The sequence below is a fragment of the Cervus elaphus genome, chromosome 22, assembly GCF_910594005.1.
Source record: "Cervus elaphus chromosome 22, mCerEla1.1, whole genome shotgun sequence".
Classification (NCBI taxonomy): domain Eukaryota; kingdom Metazoa; phylum Chordata; class Mammalia; order Artiodactyla; family Cervidae; genus Cervus; species Cervus elaphus.
This window is the reverse complement of record NC_057836.1, coordinates 56,398,064-56,414,436: the sequence shown is the minus strand read 5'-3', so window position 1 is coordinate 56,414,436 and position 16,373 is coordinate 56,398,064. Positions and strand designations below refer to the sequence as shown.

The 16,373-nt window shown below is 42.4% G+C and overlaps 1 protein-coding gene and 1 non-coding gene across 9 annotated transcripts in view; one reads left to right on the top strand and one right to left on the bottom strand.

Moving 5' to 3' along the window:
* Positions 1-16,373, bottom strand: part of LOC122680657 (HIV Tat-specific factor 1-like) — a 326,826-nt gene that overhangs the window by 175,320 nt on the left and 135,133 nt on the right. The gene's annotated exons all lie outside the window — the stretch shown is intronic.
* On the top strand, positions 14,942-15,048 carry LOC122680948. The gene has a single exon (XR_006336856.1). It is a non-coding gene; the product is annotated as a U6 spliceosomal RNA (small nuclear RNA).

The following is a 16,373-nucleotide window of genomic DNA, read 5'->3' as shown; positions in this document are numbered from 1 at the left end:
AGTTGCTACCTATTTCCAGAATCCAATACGGCTGCGTTTAGAGGGAGCTGTCCGCCTCTAGAGGCCAGATTCCCATTGAAGACTGTGTAGCTCATCCTGAGACCAGCTTTCTAAATCAATTACGAAATTCCAATCTCATTCTGTCACTCACTTCAGCTTTGTAAGAAAAAAAAGGGGGGGGGGGATTTTTAATGATTTTGTAAACTTCCATACACATAAAAGCTACAACCAGCAAAAACACACTTCCTTTTTTGGTAGATGACTCTGGTAATTAAGATAAACCAATAATAACCCTTTTAAGAGTGCATGATAGATGGCTCTGAAACATATTGAGAGGAATCTTATTGAGCAGTTTTACGTCCAGACAGATCCTGAGAGAGAGCCCTGCCAAGAACAACAACAACCAAAAAAAACTGCCCACAAGGAAAAAATTAACCTGGAGCAGTCAAAGTCTGAGTTTTCACCAAAGTTTTAATCCGTCTGATGCATTCTGTGATGCACCCTTTTATGATAACTTGCTTGTTTTCCAATTCTCAAAAGTTGATATAAATGTGACAAACCCTTTTTTTAAATTTATTTTAAATTGGAGTATAATTGCTTTATGATATTGTGTTAGTTTCTACTGTACATTAGCTATAAGTATACATATGTTCCCTCCCTTTCAATCCTTTTTTAAAGCAAGTGTTTTAATGACTGCATTTGCCAAAGAATCTTGAGCGTGGTTGGCAAATTCTTCTGTTAAGGGCCAGATAGTCGGTATTTTCTGCCATACAGTCTCTCTGGCAACTATAAACTCTGTGTTGTAATGAGGAAGCAGCCATAGACAACAGTAAACATATGACTAGTCTATGTAACAGTGAAACTTTATTTATGAAAACAGGGTGGACCACATGTAGCATAAGGGCTGTGGTTTCCTGATCCCTGTTCTTGGGGACAAGTTAGTAGGGTATGACCAAGACCAACCCAGCCACTTCCACTCCCTCGGGTCTGGGCTTCCTGGTTCCAGACATAAGCAGTATGTACCACCTGGGGAAAATGAGCTCAATATATGGAGAAAACAACTCATTTTGGAATCTAGACTTCCTGAGCCCTCTGACAACGATGACACATCACAGCATTATTTCATCTCTTGCTCACTTACAATGAGTCACTACTTGATTTCCAAATTTCCCTACTTCAATGATAATGTTGAAAGCCCACTAATATTAGTCACAGCAAGAAACTGCCCTGAAAGCTGGGAGAGGAAATTACTTTACAGTTTTAATTTCAGACTATAAACTAGAATGACTATATATCAGATGGTTTTTAATGCTGCCTTTGGTACTAACACAAACAAGGATGATCACTTTTTAAGTTATGTTGTTCTTCACAGCAGAAAACTGCCTGGAGTCTTGAAACAAGAGACAAACTGATATGCTCTACAATATAGAGAAAAAAGGCATTGGCTTTGGACTCAGACAAAGCTGGGTTCTAACCTCTGCTCTGCCATGTACTGCCAATGGAATCCATCAAGTTTTTTTTGTTTGTTTGTTTTGTAAATAAGTTTATTGGTATCATTTTTTAGATTCCACATATAAATCATATTTGTCTTTCTCTGTTTGACTTACTTGCTGCTGCTAAGTCACTTCAATCGTGTCCGACTCTGTGCGGCCCCATAAACGGTAGCCCACCAGGCTCCGCCGTCCCTGGGATTCTCCAGGCAAGAACACTGGAGTGGGTCCCATCAAGTTTTTTAACCTCTCTGAGTTCATTTTCTTGATTGCAGAATGATGCACTAGGCCTTGCCCTGGCTCTTGCTCTCTACCTCAAAGGATTATTGACCAAGAATTAGGGTGCTTGGGACAGAGGGCTGCTGTGAAATGAGATAATGGCTAAAGACTAGCTCTGTCCATCGCACAGTGCTCCTCACACAAGAAGGGTTATCATTTACGAGACGGTATCAGCCACTAGACTCGAGAGTCCCTCCACTTTGTTTGCATCAATTTGTGCCACTAGTGTGACCCTCAGAGTAGATATGCCCCTTGAAAATCTATCTGGTCTCATGGATTAGGTTCACGAGGAGTATCCTGACCAGGCACTGATACTGAGACATATGGGAACTCAGTCCACCAGCACCATGATCCTATCTTCAGCTCTTAGGGCAAAAATCACTAAATAACTCTAGAGGTAGAAAAAACAGGCAGGCAGATAATGCAGGCTCAGTGAAAGGGGTCCTCTTCCCCCGTTCTGAAGTCTCTCGTCTGTCTTTTATAGTTCACCTTGGAAATTTGCAGAAGAATTCCACCATTCTCTTGACGGGTGATTTATCCCTAGGCCAGACATTCTTCTCACAAGATTTTTCTCCTTAACTGAAGATGTCCCCTGTCTTGATATTTCCATCTCTCCTGATTATAAAGATAAAAAAATTCATTCATTTTTCACCATGATATTTTGCCTCTGCAATGGTCCGAGGCAATTGGTCAGTCTTAGATAGCCCCAAGGGATGAAGTAGCATTTATCAAAAGCATCCTGTAAGAAGAAAATGTAATTTAAATGGGATGAGCAGTGGAGATGCCATCCCTGCTCCTAGATGATAAAACTATTGTCAAGGTATCTATTCCTTACCCAACTAATACCATTTCTGTGATTTATATACCACAAGATTATCTGAAGTTCATACAGATGAACAAATAGAAGGAAAGTTGAGGATGAGTAAAGTTTTAAAATGAAGAGTGATGATTAGACGTTTAACCTAATGTCAATTCTAATTTTCAAACTGTGATACTAACATATGAAATAAAAACTGAAATCCAGATCAGTGGAAATAGTTCCACACTGAACAGATTCCTGTGTATTTATGGCAAAGCATCAAAGCTATATGTACCTTAAATTTATACAGCACTGTGTGTCAATTATACTCAATAAAACTGGAAGAATAAATAAATACATACACACCCAAAAGAATTACATATAGCAAAGGTAAAGATAAAGATTGAGAACCACCTCTCACAGGGAGCCATCCCTGGTTATCTCAGTTCTGGATTAAATGTCTATCTTCAGTAACCACATAGTATCCTGTGACTGTTATCTTGAAGCATACCCTACAGGCAAGCACAAAGCATAAAATTCCATCTCAATAAACTTTCACAAAGTGAACATGCCTAAGGAAACAGCACCCAGATCAAGAAATAAAATGCTATTCAAATGTCAGAAGCCCCCCCATTCCCCTTCCAGGGACCATCGCCACCTCTAGCACTGAGGTCTCTGATAGTCATTATTATTCTGACTTCTAATATTGAGATTAGTTTTGCCTATCTGGGGACTTTCCACTAATAGACTCATACAATACATATTCTTTAGTGTCTGGCTTCTTTGGGTCAATGTTGTTTTTGTAAGGTTTATCCATGTTGTTGGAGTTCATGCTTTCTCATTGCTGTACAGTAACCTATTGAGTGAATATACTGTGATACATCATTCCAATTTATCACAGATGATATCAGTCTTATTTCCATTTGGGGGCTATGTGCTACTACACACATTCTTGTGCAAGTCTGTTGGTTGGACATCTATGCACATTTCTGTTGGTATGTGCCTGGTGGCAGGAGGCATACACGATCTACGCAGCTTTCCACTAGTGGCTGTACTGACTTACATGCCCACCAGCAGTGTATGGGAGTTTCCTCTGCTCCACATCCTCACCAATTCTTGGTATTATCTGTTTCATTTTAGCCATTCTGGTGGGGTTCTAGGCATACATCTAAAAGTACTCTGTCATACTTTACCTGGGTACTTGTCTATCTCCCTCACAAGTTTGCAGGAATCCATTCTCAAAAGTTAAGAAACCATGGCCCAGAGAGGCTGAAAGATATACCCAAGATCACAGCTTATAATTATTCTTTACAGCACAGAAGTCCCTAATGAGCAATGGTTATAAGATCAGGGAAGACAAACTGCCTTCTTTAAGAGAGTTTTAAAAACTACTGCCACATAATTAATACAACTTGCTCACCTAACCAGAGAGCTGCTCAGACCCATGTGTGTAGGCACCCGCACACACACACACACACACTCAGCATTTCTAAATGGAAGGTTTAATTTGGAAGCACACTGCTGTTAGTTAAATGATCCTGCAACCAACAGCCACGCATTCCTCCCTTATCTCCCCTTGGTTAAATGTTTTGAAATGAGTTTCAAATGGGGTTGGCTCAAACGACAGCTCTTCATTTCACCTTGTTTCTGCAGATGCCATTTGTGGGAATGTTTTATGGTTCTGTTAATTACCCACATCAAGAGGTTATTTCATTGTTTCTAGAGAAGTAGAGTTATAGATGTAAATATTCTGAGGCAGCAAATTGCCTCAGCAAACTAAAATTAGGAGTTCTTACTATGTGAATCAATGTATACATTTAAACTTTGCATTATTTCAGCTATTACTAATGGCCTAAAATATTTTTCAGGCACAGATCAGTGCATGGAAAATCTGAGGCAGATGCTGTGCTTTAAAAGTAGACTGGAAGCCTGAAAGATGTGGATTTGAAACCCAGTCGTAGCATTCAAACAACACTCTTTTATCCTCTCTGGACCTAGGTTTCCCCATCTCTGAAATGGGAAATTATAATACTAGCTACCTGCTAGTGTCACTGGGCAAAGTCTATTATTTTCTAGGAAATAAAAATAGAACCTGAGCAATAAGTCTAACCTTTTCTTCCCTTTGTGCTTAGTCTGGGTTCATTTGCTCACAGGCTGCCACATGCAGAGGTCTTGCCCCCGGCAAGACCAGAGCTTCCAGTGCAAAATGGCTGTGCTGCCACCTCAGCTCCCAGACCATGCACAGAAGCTCCGCACACGACGCTCGATCCAAGACGGCAGGGGCCAGACACGTGCAGGGCACTGTGCCGGGTGTGCGGTCCGGAACCGGAGCAGCACACCTGCACCCGACCAGCAGGGGCTCTGCCCGCTCCTGGCTGGCGAGAGCCCTATAAAGAGCAGCTAGTCTACAGCCTGAGCGTGCACTTCTCCCATTTTTTGATCGAAGAATAGAACACTACTTTTCTTCTGAACCAAACTCAGTCTCATTCTGTGGGCTCAGATGACTCCCGGCATGAGAACTTCCACTGGGGAGCAACCTGAGAGAGTCAGGAGCAGCGGTACTGCTGTGAGGTTTGGGAGGATGCTGCACAAAAAGGCCTGACGATCGTAAGTGCACAACTACTGCCTCCTGAGGATTGAAAGCGAAAGGGAAGTCGTGTCCAACTCTTCGCGACCCCATGGACTATAGCCCACCAGGCTCCTCTGCCCATGGGATTTTCCAGGCAAGAGTACTGGAGTGGGTTGCCATTTCCTTCTCCAGGGGATTTTCCTGACCCAGGGATCGAACCCAGGTCTCCAACATTGCAGGCAGATGCTTTCCCGTCTAAGCCACCAGGGAATCCCTCCTGAGGACTGGGGACTGAGGAATTCTGTCACACAGTGAATGCATAATGAGGTTGTAGCATAACAGTTAGGAGCAGTACTGCCTGGATAACTATTCTGACTTCCCTCATCACTAGCTCTGCTTCAGCTTCTGCGTCAATAAAATGTGTAGCAATAGTACCAGTTTCAGCGTTGTGAAGACTCAAGTGTGATAATCCACAAAGCCTGCTTAGAACAGAACTTGACACACAGTTGACCATAAACACTGGCTGCAGACAGGTGTGGCTTTGTCCCAGGGATGATCAAGTACATTTACCTTGATGACCAGATAGTGTGGAAACAGGACTGATGCCCTCTGTTGCATTTCACTTGTCCCACCCCGGCTGGCACCTGCCCACGCCGGACATCCCTCCTGCAACGAGCCCCGCTGTGCTTGCACCTCCCAGCTCTGGCACCTTCAGCAGGTGGCAGTGCCAACAGCTCACGGCCCGGCCCAGACGAGAGCCCACCACCGAGCCCTCAGAGAAAGGTGCCCAACACACACCCAGAGAAACCATGGACTGAAAGGATGCGTGCGCCCCAAAGTTCATTCCAGCACTGTTTACAACAGCCAAGACACGGAAGCAACTAAGTGTCCATCGACAGAGGAATGGGTAAAGGAGGTGTGGTACATACATGCGATGGAATATTACTCAGCCATTAGAAAGAATGAAATAATGCAATTTGAAGCAACATGGATGGACCTAGACAGTGCCATACTGAGTGAAGTAAGTCAGACAGAGGAGAAATATTGTATGACATCCCTCATATGTGGATTCTAAAAAGAAATGATACAAATAAACTTACTGACAAAACAGAAAGAGACTCATAGAAAAAGAACTTATGGTTGCTGGGGGATGGGATAGTTAGGGTACTTTGGGAAGATTATGTACACATTGCTATATTCCAAATGGATAACCAACAAGGACCTATTACATAGCACATGGAACTCTACTCAATGTTACGTGCCAGCCTGGATGGGAGAGGGGCTTGGGGGAGAGTGGAGACATGTGTATGGATGGCTGATCCCTTCTCTGTTCACCTGACACCACCACAGCGTTGTTAGTTGGCTGACCGCAATACAAAATAAGAAGTTTAAAGTCTGAAAGAAAAGAAAGGGCGTCTGAAAGGACTGCCTCTCAGGCCACAGCCACCAAGACAGTGCTTCACATGGGAGCATGGCCCCAGGACCCCACGGTCTTGCTCCAGAAGGGACGCCTCAATTCCAGCATTGGGAGAAAAGCCTAGATTTTGAGCTCACTCTGACCTGAGTTCAAATCCCAGCTCCACCATTTAAAACACCCTGATCCAGGGCAGGTTATTTACCTTTACTGAGCATCAGTCTCATCAATAAAACAGGAGTAAGAAGACTTACTTCTCACTCCTTGGTATAAGCGACTCCTTGGACTTCCCTGGCAGCACAGACAGTAAAGTGTCTGCCTACAATGCAGGAGACCCGGGTTCGATTCCTGGGTCTGGAGGATCCCCTGGAGAAGGAAATGGCCACCCACTCCAGTATTCTTGCCTGGAAAATCCCATGGACAGAGGATCCTGGTAGGCTACAGTCCATGGGGTCGCAAAGAGTCGGACACAACTGAGCGACTTAACTTTCAACTTTCAAGAAGACTTACCTCAGATGTGATCATGAAGAATGAGGTAAAGCAGTTTTATAAAGTTAGGTCCGACAAACCTCAAAAAGAGAATTTAATTCAAAATAATTAGGACTGACAGTGCCTCGGGCGACTGACAACAATAAATGCAAACATTATTTCTGGCAAACACACCTCAATGATTTCATAAATCAGCTTGGGGTTTTACACAGTGTTATGGTGTAGAGTTAAAACCCAGACCTATGGTCAGACTGAAGGACTCCTCTCCTATTTCTACCTCTTTCTAGTCCAAATGTCCTAGCCTAATTATCCGTAGTTTCAGGTTCCACATCCTCAAAATGGCATCATAATAGTGCTAGTTTTAAAACTGTCATCAGGAGATAATTAAATGAGATATTAAATGCTTGTTTAATATAGATATTTCATATTAAATGAGACAATCCACATTAAATGCTTACTACTGTATCTGGTATGTGATAAATACCAAATAAATGTATTAAAAAAAAAAAAGTAGGTTTTTTTTGTTTTGTTTTGTTTTGTTTTGTTTTTTTTTTTAAAAGTAGGTTTATAAAGCACTTCTGCAAGGAGCTGGCATGTAGCAGCCATGACTATAATTTTCCAAACCTCAGCATTAATGTATCTGGACCTTTCCATATACAACTACTACAAGAGCCATGAAAAAAAAAAGAAACAGGAGACTCCTGCAAAGAGCTTGAGCTGCATCTTATTATCTGCTCCTTGGAGTACAGAAGCAAATGGCTGTTTCAGTCCTGAAGGGCCTCACGTGATCTGACCCTCAGTCAATTTAGGCTGCAGGCCACAGGCAGAGAAGGCAAGGCCTCCCTTCACACAGCTTAATTACCTTTCATCTTTGCTTACAAACTGGCCAGATTTATTTCTTACAGAAGTTTGCTAAAAATGTCAAGAAGCAGCCAACACACTTCACTGTTCTGACCTTTTTCAACCACTTCCCCTGGAGGACCAGGCTTGGGAGACATGTGGTCTCACTTCCAAGGTTGTCACAGGCAACAGTTTACTAAAAATTCTACCACATGTATCAGAAGAAGGGTCACCAACTTCCCAGACTGCAGGCTCTTCATTCCTGCTGTTCAACTCTCAGCACCTGCCCAGAACACCAAGATCACATAGTGTTAGGGTTTTTACAACAGTGTCTTATCCCCAGTTCCAATTCCATATTCAAGAAGACTCACATTGCAGCTACTCTAATATATCAGGAACTGAAACAGGATACAGGCTCTGACAGGGTACAGGGCAGATAACGTAGCTACAGTCCAGACTCTACAATTTACTCCTGCATGATTTTGGACATGTAACTTAAGGGCTCAGAGCTTCAGTTTTTTCATCTGTGAAATGGAGGTGGTAATCACATTACCTGCTTCATGGCGTTGTGAGCATTAAATGAGTTGATATTATATAAAGCCCTCTGTGCCAGGCATGTCTTGACAAACTCTCAATAAATGTTAGCTCTGATTACTATTAAGCACCTAGTTGTTCTGAGCATTGTGCTAGTTTGGGCAGAAGACCATTGATAATAGGGGCTTCCCAGGTGGCTCCATGGTAAAGAATCCACCTGCCAACACAGGAGATGCAAGAGATGAGGGTTCAATCCCTGCGTTGGGAAGATCCCCTGGAGGAGAGCATGGCAACCCATTCCAGTATTCTGGCCTGGAGAAGAGGACATGGGCAGAGGAGTCTGGTGGGCTATACAGTCCATGGGGTCTCAAAGAGTCAAGATACAACTGAAGCAACTTAGCATGCAAGAACACACGCTTAGCCACTTCAAACATTTCGAGACGGCTCCCCATCTAATGCTATGCTGTCGTTTCTATGGTCCTACCCATACTTTTGATTTTAGAAAGTCAAACAGAAGACAGCTGTTTGTAAATCCAGCCTGGATGACAAGGACAGGGGTTTCTAGAACCCACCCTAGGAACAGCTGGTCACTTGATATCACTCTCATTTCCACTAAAACAGGATAAATGAGAGGAAGCTTCCTGGTCTTGTAAAACCCAGCAACTGTCTGGTCAGTCTGGGAGAATGTCCTGGTCACCCCAGCCCACACCCCACGTTATGCGTTCAAACACGTTTGCCACAAGAGGCAGAATATTCTAGTTGCCATCAGAACCCTCAAAGAGACTTCATAACATGCAGTTCAACAGACTACAAGTCACAAAGAGACACTATTCTTTGCAAATGACAATGAATTTCTCATCTCGGGCGTTTGATGTGTAAGGATGTATATTTAGAAGGAAAAGCTCTATTACAGCGAATCAAAGAAGAGGTTCTTTGTAAAAAGAAATATTTATCAGGAGTTTCTTCAGGACAAACGATGTGACCTGGGGCTTGTTCCTGCAGATGGTGTGTCTTTGAGAACAATGGAAACCGTGGCAGGATTGTTTGACTGCCCCCTCCCCACTGGCGCAAGGCAGCCCCATCCAAATGAGCTCCAACACACTGTGGAGGTGGTGATGAAAACAGTCAATCACCTCACGTTTATCTGGCCTCATGTGGTTCTCCTGGGTACCATTTCTTCGCTCTGAGCTTTGTAGATGCTGGTGTTCTGCTTGTTAATGACATTAACAGGAGTGTCACGTCTCATCTGAGCTGTGGCCATTTTGAGCAAAAGCACTTGGGCCTGTAAAGCTCCAAATTCACTGAATAGACACATGCAAAGGATTCCTTTTGAACAAACTATTCATTCCAGATTTGACTTTAAAAAGAACTGAAGTAGAAATATCCAGGGGTGTGTGTGTGTGTGCGCGCACATGTGCACAATGCAAGTGTGGGTGTTTAAAGGGAAAATCATGGAAATCCAGCATTACAGAAAGCAAATATATTATGAAGGAAAAAAAATTTAACTGTATTCCTGCACTTTAGAAAATCAACTTTCTCCTTGTTATTCTGTCAAGTATGGTGTCTGTGTTTCAGCCTGTGAGCCCTGTTTATTGCATACGCATCCAGCACTTCAACTCTTGTATCTTTTCTTAAGGAGATTAGGGTAACCTGACCAGCATGCCTCTCAGGTGAAGCTGGCCTCCTCAAGCCCGGGTAACAGTCAGTTTCCCCTGTCGGCTGGCCTCAAAGAGTCAGGGAAAATAAAAACATTAGAAGTGTATCAGTTTGGGCAACACTCCTTGTGAAATGTTTGCTTTAATGACACTATAATGTCATGCCCTTGGTGTGCCATTTTATTGTGAGATTTAATCAAAGGCAAAGAGAAACGAAGATGCCTGGCTCGGATGCAGGGGCTTCTTTGTTGGAGTGCTTCCTGGGGGTAGGGGGTGGTCCGCTGCCCAGGGCCTGGGCGTGTGTCTTTGAGTGAATGCAGAGGCTCGGCCTGGACCTGTGTAAACATATAACCCCAGGGTTCCCTGACATATTCATTCTCTCTCTCTCTCTACATATGTGTGTGTGTGTCCATGCATGTATGTTGGAGTGGGAAATGCTTGTGTGTGTGGTTTGTATGTATACGATACATGTGTGGTATGTGTGCATTTTGTCAGGGCATGTGCATGTGGCATGTGTGTGTACATGGATGTATCCGTGTGTTATGTATACACATGCGGGAGGTATGACGTGGGACTGCATATATGATGAACTTGTTTGTGTGCATTGTGTGTGGTATGTGGGTGTGTATGATATGTGTCCATGCATGTGATGTGGATGTGTGTTCAGAGTTCATGCATGTGATGTGGCTATGTTTGTGTGTAGTGCGTGTGCATACATGTGACAGTCTGTGTGCACGTGCTAGGTATATGAACACATGAATGTGCACTCACATGCCCATGTGTATGTTCATATGATCTGCAGGGTCTTTTATAGCCCCTAGGATTCATGTACTCATTATATTGAGCACAAGAATATGAAAATGTCATATTTGTGGCCACATACATATTTGGGCTGTCTGTGGCCCTATACACTGTGTATGGAGCCAACAATTGTTATTCAAAAGAAAAGACAAAGCAATTAACTTAAGTGCCAAGTTCACAATGGTCACTCCATCTGGTAAATGTTTCTGAAGAATACAGGGGAGAAGAAGAAAAAAATTCCAAAGAATTTCAAAATTAGGATGTTTTTTTTACTCTGACATGGATGTTAGAATTTAAGGGATGATACTAATCAATCACATCTCTTTCCTGATGGGTTCTGAATCTACTGAGGAGTTAGACCTAGATCAGCAGACCTGAAATGATCAACTTTATTTCCAAAAAAGACTGCCTTAGAGAATTGTCTTGACCTCTGACAGAACTGACTTGTCAACCAGAACCCCAGGTTTCCCTCCAAAGAGCAGAGTCTCCGTGCAGAGTTCACAGTCTGGAAAGGCTGAACTTTGACACACCATGACCCTCTCCCCAGCCAAGCAAGGGGCTGGAAAAAAAGACAGAGGCTTTCTTCCCAAATTTTCCATTCTTCTACAAGGTGGAAGTTCCTACTTTACAGATCAAGACAAAATAAGAAGAAGAAGAGAAAGAAAAATTTTCCCTATGACTCCAAAGATGTTGCCCTCTTAACCTGACAGGTTTAAGCATTCAGGTCAACCAAGAGTGTGTCAGGAACTGTGGAGTCCCCATGGGGAGCAGATCATGGTTAATAGGGCACCTTCACATACCCCAAACAGTACAGGCCTCCACTATCTGGTCCCTTTCCAAATTGATCTATATTTCTCCTCAAATCTTCTTCTTCCAGAAAATCCAGACCTACGTACCCATGTGAATTCCCACCTTTCCATGTTTACACTAATGTCACATCTTAGGAAAGTTAATCTTGTGAGAATTCAGTCTTATACAGTCTTCCCACCACTCTAGTCATTCCTCCATCCCATTGTAGGGCACACAAGATAACACAGATTATGCCTCCTTTTGAGTGGAGTTCACCCCACTGCTGACTACTCCTCCTCCTCAAACTGAACACCAGTACCTCAACTCGCTCCCCAATACTTATATCAACTTAGCATGGGCATCAGAAATATAGATGGGATCACTTCTCTGTCCTTCAGCTCACTTGGCCTTGAAATTGAGATTGAGTTTAGCAATACCAAACAGCCAGTCACAGAGACAAAGGACCATCTCCTTGTCAAGCAGCAACCTTCAGCTGCCTCACTCTCAATATTACAAGCATCTTGCCTCAACAATTTGCAGATAGTGGTTAAAGTGGTTAAAGAGATGCTATTTTTGTTCAACACCATCCCAAACACAAGCCAACTATAGAAATTTGAGGGGTGGAAGAGGCTCTGTGGTCCAAAGAAGGAGCAATCTGTGCTAACTCTGCAGGGAAAAGTGACTGTGCTGAGCTTAAAGACAGAAGGTACATGCATACCACAGAGTCAGTACAAGAGCCTACACTTCGTTATCTATTTAAGGAAGTTTTAAGAGTAAAATCTAATTTTCCATGAATTTATGCTTATACGTCCCTCTTTTAAGTGCAACTTTTGCATAAGACATGACACTGCTATGCCTAATCCAAGTGCCCAACCCAAAACCCTCTTTGTTTCAATGTACATTTGAGTCCCACCTATTCCTCAGTGCTGCCTCTGACCACGGAGCCCTCAGTGATCGCTCCTTCCTCTGGACTCACTGGATACCTGTATCATTTTCGTGGAATGTAATTTAGCAACCTACTATCATTACCTATCTAATTATGGGTAGCATATATGTACATAGCCAACACGTCCGACGGCATTATAACCCCTGGAAGACAGGGACCTTACCTCTCAGCGTTTGAATTTCTAGCATCCAGCCAGACTAAATTCTGGGTAAACATATTTGATGTCAATGAATGAAAAAAAATTATGGTCCTTTGGAAAGACCCAAAAGTCAGGGCGCCAAGAAAAATGTTTGCATATTCTGTCCACCTAGAAATGCCTGCTCATCCTTAATGATCCAAACCAAATGCCAGCTCCTCTTCACTCTTCCAAGTAGTTGAGATAGACACAGGTTTTGGAGTCAGCCAGAGAGGTATTCAAATCTTTTCTGCACTCAAGTGACTTTGAGTGACAAGTGTCCTTGAGCTTTGGTTTCTACTTCTGTTAAAAGGAAACAGTGATAACTACTTTCAAAGACAAGAATAAAATTAAATAACATATGGAAGTGTTTTGAACAAGGTAGGCATGGAAAGCAAGGTAGACAAGGTAATTATCAATATTTTCTTCAAAGTCCTCTTCTTGTGCTCCCGCTCCACTTTGTACATGTTGCTGTCACGGTCCCTATAGTTCCCAGCCTAGCTGGTGGAGGAGACAGGTGTCAACCCAAACTCTCACTGCAACTACCGATCCTATTTGCCACAACTATTGAAGCCCATGTGCCTAGAACCAGTGCTCTGCAGGGAGAGGCCACCACAATGAGAAGCCTGTGCACCACAGCAAAGAGCAGCCCCAGCTCACCGCAATTAGAAGCCTGCCCAAGCTACAAAGACTCAGAGCAGCCAAAGATAAACTGAATAGATAAATTATTTTTAAAAAAAGAAAAGGGCTCTAAATTTACCAGCTTCTGTTTCATAGGAGGCACACATTTAGTACATAAAGGAAAATCACTGTTTACATCCCTAAGAGATTCTCCGATAAGGCTGGAGGGAGGATGTTCATTGCAGTCTTAATTTGTGGAGGGAGGAAATTGGAGTATCATCACTGGGAGAGTGGAAAGGCAATATGTGATAGATGTTCACCCTGGGGTACAGCCATTGTAAGAACAGATCATAAGTGGACAAAGCAACATGGATTCTTCTTAAAGGCAAAGTGCTGAGTGAAATAAGAAACAAATTGAGATTTATAACAGTGCCATTTATACAATATCATTTACATAAATTAAAAGTACATATACATAAACACAGTACACATTCTGGTGGTGTGGTTGATAATTAAAAGCATGATTTAAGACCTAAACTGCCTAGGTTCAAATTCCAACTTCTTTGCTTAGTAGCTAAGTGACCTCAAGCAAGTTACCCTGTGCCTCAATTCTTTCTTCCACTCAATGGGCACAATAAAGGTTTTTAACTCATAATGTTGTTGTGAGAATTAAATAGTAACATGTAGAGGGCTTAGAACAGAACCTAGCACATGGTAAGTTCTATACAAGTGTTACCCTTATAACAGTTTTTCAACACACACACAAAGAAGAAAACACATAAGAAACATATTAGAATTACTGCCCATAGGGAATGGAATGGGGATAGGATAATAAGGAATAAATTAAGACAAAAAACAGGAGGCTTGCATGAAACACAGATGATAGTTTACCTTGTATTCAGAAGTATTATTAATTTAAACCTCCTTAATTTACATTTTTCTTTAAAAAAAAAAAACACTAGCATTTACTAACCAACCCGTTATTAACCATTTGCCTTACTGAGTTAGTAAGTGATTATCTGAATGTCCAACTTGTGGTAAGTCAACTGTCCAAAGCTCAAAACACTCACTACAAAATTAGGTTCAATGTATACTTGAGATATGACTACAGCTAAGCCCAGCCCACCCCAATACTCATTCTGAGCCAACAGAGCCACTCACTGGGTAATAAAAAAAACAAGCATTTACTAAGTGCCTACTATGTGAAGGACACTGAATTGGCTATAATAAAGCAAAATAAAGTCCTTAAAGTAAACTTTTATAAGATAAAATGCTGTTTGAGGGCCAGGTGAGCTGTACCAAATTCAGCTGCTGAAAGGCATTTTAAACTACTAGTAGCTGGAGTACTAGGAAAAGAAAGTCTTCACAGGAGAAGTGGGAATCAAAGTCAACCCCGTCAAATGCTTAAATAACTTCGAATGAATATCCTTAATAAGAGATGCTTCACAACCTAGATGCCCATCAGCAGACGAATGGATAAGGAAGCTGTGGTACATATACACCATGGAATATTACTCAGCCATTAAAAAGAATTCATTTGGTGCTCGCTTCGGCAGCACATATACTAAAATTGGAACGATACAGAGAAGATTAGCGTGGCCCCTGCGCAAGGATGACACGCAAATTCGTGAAGCGTTCCATATTTTTTAAAAAAAAAAAAAAAAAAAGAATTCATTTGAATCAGTTCTAATGAGATGGATGAAACTGGAGCCCATTATACAGAGTGAAGTAAGCCAGAAAGATAAAGATCATTACAGCATACTAACACATATATATGGAATTTAGAAAGATGGTAATGATAACCCTATATGCAAAACAGAAAAAGAGACACAGATGTACAGAACAGACTTTTGGACTCTGTGGGAGAAGGCGAGGGTGGGATGTTTCGAGAGAACAGCATGTATATTATCTATAGTGAAACAGATCACCAGCCCAGGTGGGATGCATGAGACAGGTGCTCGGGCCTGGTGCGCTGGGAAGTCTCTAAGGAATCGGGTGGAGAGGGAGGTGGGAGGGGGGATCGGGATGGGGAATACATGTAATTCCATGGCTGATTCATGCCAATGTATGACAAAACCCACTGCAATGTTGTGAAGTAATTAGCCTCCAACTAATAAAAATAAATGGAAAAAAAAAAAGAGAGATGCTTCAGAAACAATCTATGTACCCATCAGTGGATGAAAGGATAAAGAAAAGATAGTAGATACAACCAATGGAATACTATTCAAACATAAATAAAGAAGAGAATCTTGTTATTTTGCAACAGCATGGATGAAATTTGAGGACATTATGCTAAGTGAAATAAGTCAAATACTCAGTTCAGTTCAGTCACTCAGTCATGTCCGATTCTTTGGGACCCCATGAACTGCAGCACGCCAGGCCTCCGTGTCCATCACCAACTCCCAGAGTTTACCCAAACTCATGTCCATTGAGTTGGTGATGCCATCCAACTGTCTCAAGCTCTGTCGTCCCCTTCTCCTCCTGCCTCCAATCCTTCACAGCATCAGGGTCTTTTCCAGTGAGTCAACTCTTCACATGAGGTGGCCAAAGTGTTGGAGTTTCAGCTTCAGAATCAGTCCTCCCAATGAACACCCAGGACTGATCTCCTTTAGGATGGACTGGTTGGATCTCCTTGCAGTCCAAGGGACTCTCAAGAGTCTTCTCCAACACCACAGTTCAAAAGCGTCAATTCTTAGGTGCTCAGCTTTCTTTATAGTCCAACTCTCACATCCACACATGACCACTGGAAAAACCATAGCCTTGACTAGATGGACCTTTGTTGTTAAGTAATGTCTCTGTTTTTTAACATGCTGTCTAGGTTGGTCATAACATTCCTTCCAAGGAGTAAGCATCTTTTAATTTCATGGCTACAATCACCATCTGCAGTGATTTTAGAGCCCAGAAAAATTAAGTCAGCCACTGTTTCCACTGTTTCCCCATCTATTTGCCATGAAGTAATGGGACCAGATGCC